Below are 5,230 nucleotides of genomic sequence, written 5' to 3'. Positions count from 1 at the left end.
ACCGGACAGAAAACATCAAGTGATTATGTGGCTGGAGGTACATTAGGCGGTCACCGTTTAACAATTTTTCTGTTGGCCAGTTTGATTACAGGCCCAAAAATTATGCATTCTCCGTACAGAAAATATCAATTGATTTTGTGGCTGGATGTATATTAGACAGTCATTGGATATCAATTTTACTGCAGGCCAGTGGACTACAGGCCCCAAACATTATTCATTCACTGGACAGAAAACATCAAGCAATTATGTGGCCGGAGTTATATTACACGGTTATTGGATATCAATTTTAATGCAGGCCATTGGAGTACAGGCCACAAACATTATGAATTCACCGTACAGAAAACATCAAGTGATCCATGTGACTGGAGACATATTAGACGGTCAATGGATATCAATTTTACTGCAAGCCAGTGGACTACAGGCCCAAAAAATTATTAATTCACCGTACAGAAATGAACAATTGATAATGTGGCTGGAGGTACATTAGGCAGTCACCGTAAAACAATTTTACTGTTGGCCAGTTAGATTGCAGGCCCCAAAAATTATGCATTCACCGTATTAAAAATATCAAGTGATTATGTGGCTGGAGGCATATTGGACGGTCATTGGATATCAATTTTACTGCAGGCCAGTGGAGTAGAGGCCCCAAACATTATGCATTCACCGTACAGAAAACATCAAATGATTATGTGGCTTGAGGTATATTAGATGGTCAATGGATATCAATTTTACTGTAGGCCAGTGGACTACAGGCCCCTAGAAATTATGTATTCACGAGACAGAAAACATCAAGTGGTTATGTGGCTGGAGGTAAATTAGACGGTCATTGGATATCAATTTTACTGCAGGCCAGTGGCATACAGGTCCCAATAATTATTCATTCAACGTACAGAAAAGATCAAGTGATTATGTGGCTGGAGGGATATTAGACAGTCATTGGATATAAATTTTTCTGCAGACCAGTGGTCTACAGGCCCAAAAAATTATTCATTCACCGTACAGAAAAGAACAATTGGAGGTACATTAGGCGGTCACCGTACAACAATTTTACTGTTGGCCAGTTAGAGTATAGGCCCCAAAAATTATGCATTCATCGTAGAGAAAAAGCAAGTGATTATGTGGCTGGAGGTATATTAGACGGTCATTGGATATCAATTTTACTGCAGGTCAGTGGTGTATAGACCCCAAACATTAGGCATTCAACGGAGAGAAAACATCAAGTGATTATGTGGCTGGAGGTATATTAGATGGTCATTGGATAACAGTTTTACTCCAGGCCAGTGGTGTACAAGTCCCAATAATTATTCATTCAACGTACGGAAAAGATCAAGTGATTATGTGGCTGGATGGATTTTAGACGGTCATTGGATATCAATTTTTCTGCAGGCCAGTGGAGTACAGACCCCAAACATTATGAATTCACTGTACAGAAAACATCAAATGATTATGTGGGTGGAGGTATATTAGACGGTCAATGGATATCATTTATACTGAAGGCCAGTGGACTACAGGCCCCAAAAATGATTCATTCACCGGACAGGAAAGAACAATTAATAATGTGACTATAGGTACATTAGAAGGTCACCGTATAACAATTTTATTGTTGGCCAATTAGCTCAAAGGCCCCAAAAATTATGCATTCACCAGACAGAAAATATCAAGTGATTATGTGGCTGGAGGTATATTAGACGGTCATTGGATCACAGTTTTACTTCAGGGAGTAGAGGCCCCAAAAATTATTTATTTAGCGTACAGGAAATATCTATTGATTATGTGGCTGGAGGTATATTAGACCTTTAATATCAATTTTATTGCAGGCTAGTGGACTACAGGCCCCAAAAAATTATTAATCACCGTACAGAAAAGAACAATTGATAATTTGGCTGGAGGTACATTAGGCGGTCACACTACAGCAATTTTACTATTGGCCAGTTAGATTATAGGCCCCAAAAATTATCAATTCACCGTAGAGAAAAGATCTAGTGATTATGTGGCTGGAGGTATATAAGACGGTCATTGGATAACAATTTTATTTCAGGCCAGTCGCTTACAGGCCCCCAAAATTATTCATTCAAAGTACAGAAAAGGTCAAGTGATTATGTGGCTGGAGGAATATTATATGGTCAATGGATATCAATTTTACTGTAGGCCATTGGACTACAGGCCCCAAAAATTACTTAGTCATCATACAGACAAGAACAATTGATAATGTGACTGGAGGTACATTAGGCGGTCACCATGTAACAATTTTACTGTTGGCCAGATGGATTACAGGCCTTAAAAATTATGCATTCGGGGGGAGCGGAGCTAGCCGAGATGGACGCCTGATCTCAGAGCTCCTCACAGACGCAGCTGCTTTTTCGGCATAACGGGTGATTTTACCCCCTAACATGGTGAAGCCTAACAAGGATAGAAGTGACACAGCTCCAGGCACACACAATTTGTGCCATACCCAGTCAGAGATGGATCGTTTCCTGAAGAAGAGAAGTTTCTCTCTGGCACACAGGGCTAAGATGGCGCCGGAAGGTGCCAGAGCTGCCGCGCAGACCAAAGATTCGGATGGAGAAAGTTCCTGTGCTGTCGGAGCGAGCGGAGTCCTTCTTCAAGAAAACGCTGTACAAGGCGCTGCAACCCCTGCATAAAGATATCTCGGATATAAAAATAGAGGTAAAGCAAATTGGGGGACGAGTCATGGCGCTAGAGGAAGCACAGGCGGCAATAGTGACTCACGGGGAGGCCGTTCGTAAGGACCTGCAGGACCATAACTCATCCATTACTTCTGCTCTTCTCCACTTAGAAGATCAGGAGAATAGAAGCAGGCGGAAGAATGTCCGCATAAGAGGTGTGCCTGAGGATGTTCCCCCTGGGGAGATCACAAATGCGGTCACCGCCATTTTTGCCTCATTAGTGGGTGAAGACAAAGCCTCCCAGATAATAATTGAGAGGGCCCATAGAGCCCTGAGGCCAAAACCGTCTGAAAATGGTCCCCCTAGGGACATAATCTGTGGACTTTTGAATTTCTTGGACACAGCCGCCATTTTAAAAGCAGCGAGGGAAACCAAGGATGTCACATACAACGGGGCCCGCCTGCAATTTTACCAGGACTTAGCATCTAGCATCCTGGCGAAGAGACGTGCACTAAAACCTGTTACAGAAGCTCTTAGATCACATAAACTCCCAGTTAGATGGCTATTTCCTTTTGGCCTGGCCACCTCCAAAGCTGGCCAGCAGATTGTCATCAGATCACCACAGGACCTGGCGGATGCTTGGGACAAACTGGGGATTGCTCCTGTGGAGGTCCAGCCATGGATGCCATTACCTGAGGTCCTGGATATACCTAATTTGCCTGAAATACCAACTTGGCAGGTGGTCAAGAAGCCCAAATCTCCAAAGAATCGGAAAACCTGAAGAGACCTGATTACTTCACAGGAGGTCCTATAAGTCGTCTGGTGATGCAGACCTCAAAGGGTCATTTATGACCATCTTTATGTAACTGTTCTATCCGTTCCAACTTATCAGTTATATATACATACTCCATGCCATTAATCTGTTCTCTTTTCAGGAGTCTCCTGCTGAGGTGCAGTTGCTTCCTGGATCACTGGCCATCTGCACTGATGGTGGGGATCCAGGGACAACACATGCGTCTTCCCTTGTTGATATCCATACCTATCAGCCAGAGCATATAAGTATACATATTGCTTTATTTCCTTGTAGGTTCTACCTGTATTTACCTTCATGTTCTCCTCGTCCGTTATGCAATGAGGTGTAATATTTGACTTATACAATATGCAGCCAGTCTTGATGTTAAAGGTTCTCCTTCTTCCCCAGAGGAGGTGGGGTGTTTCTGCGGGACGGGCATGCTCTCCTCCCTGTTATGTTGGGGGGGGGGGGGGGGGGGGCGTGGCCGGGCTCGGTGAAACGCCAACACCTCAATTACTAATCATATCTCACGATATTGCAAACACCTGGTTCTCTGTATTAGTTTTTTGTAAAAACTGTTATTCCCTTGTTCTTATGTTCTATAAGGCCTATGGTAAGCATATGTTTCTGAAAGGAGCCCCTGGTTTGTCTGTGGGTGAATCACCGGCCGGACAACCACTGAAGACCAATACACGTTGATAGGTATAAAATGGTTGCTCCTTTATTTAGACATCGTAGACAATTTATAGCTTCAAACCGCAAATCAAGATAGACCTGCCCTACGTTACATCCAATCAGGTAGCGAATTTCCAAGGACATCTTTATTCAAACAAAGTAAAAAAAAGTCATGGTAATTTCTTAGAAACAAGGTACATATGTGACGCACTTATTATTCTTAGAATTTAGATATCTAACCACCATGTTTGTCGACCTTCGCTTTGTTCAAATATTTCGCGGAATTATCTTGGTTTATTTCGTACCAACATTTACCTGATAGAACGTCCTTCACTTTATCTAAACCCAAGGTGTACGTCAATATACAAACCCATATTGCAGTAAGTGTAAAATATATGTCTAATGCACATGTTAGATATATGCGTACAAAGGTATATATGAGTATATATGTTTCTGCAGTTATGATGTCATGCATTCAGCAGTTTTCTCTCCAGGTACCTTCTTCATAAATGTGGCATTCTTTTGCAAAGCATGCATATCTCTTTCTAGCCATGCGGTTTTGAGCTTCAGACAGCCACTTCCTGCTAGCTTGTGTTACTAGATTTGGTGTTATAAGAATATAAAATATTTCCTTTAAAGAGGAACTCTGTATACATTGATACAAGCATATAAGACTGAATATATATATATATGTGTATGTGTGGATACAGACATAATTCCCTTACAATCCCCTCTTTGATCATATGGAATTCCCATTCCATATGATCACTCCTTATACCACACACCAGTTATCTTTTTCAGAGTACTTCCCTTTTTAAGGGTGACATATTCACCTGAATCTTCTGGTGGTTTCTTACGCTTTATCAATTGAGAGGTCTTTCCTACTCCCCATATTGTGAACTTTATTAGACAATATATAAGGAGTAGGAATACCAAAGTCATCAAAATAACAATGCCTGCCTTTTTGAAGAAGTTGAAAATTCCGGAAAAGATACCTCCTGCCCAATCTCCTAATGAGTCAAAAGGGTTCCATGACCCTGGCATATTATGTAATGCCCCTTGTAATCTCTCCCTCTCCTCTTGATGACTGTTGATTATATCATAGTAATCTGGTACCTCAATGTCCTTTGTGTCT

The sequence above is a fragment of the Bufo gargarizans genome, chromosome 5 (assembly GCF_014858855.1).
Source record: "Bufo gargarizans isolate SCDJY-AF-19 chromosome 5, ASM1485885v1, whole genome shotgun sequence".
Lineage (NCBI taxonomy): Eukaryota > Metazoa > Chordata > Amphibia > Anura > Bufonidae > Bufo > Bufo gargarizans.
This window is presented reverse-complemented; position numbering follows the sequence as displayed.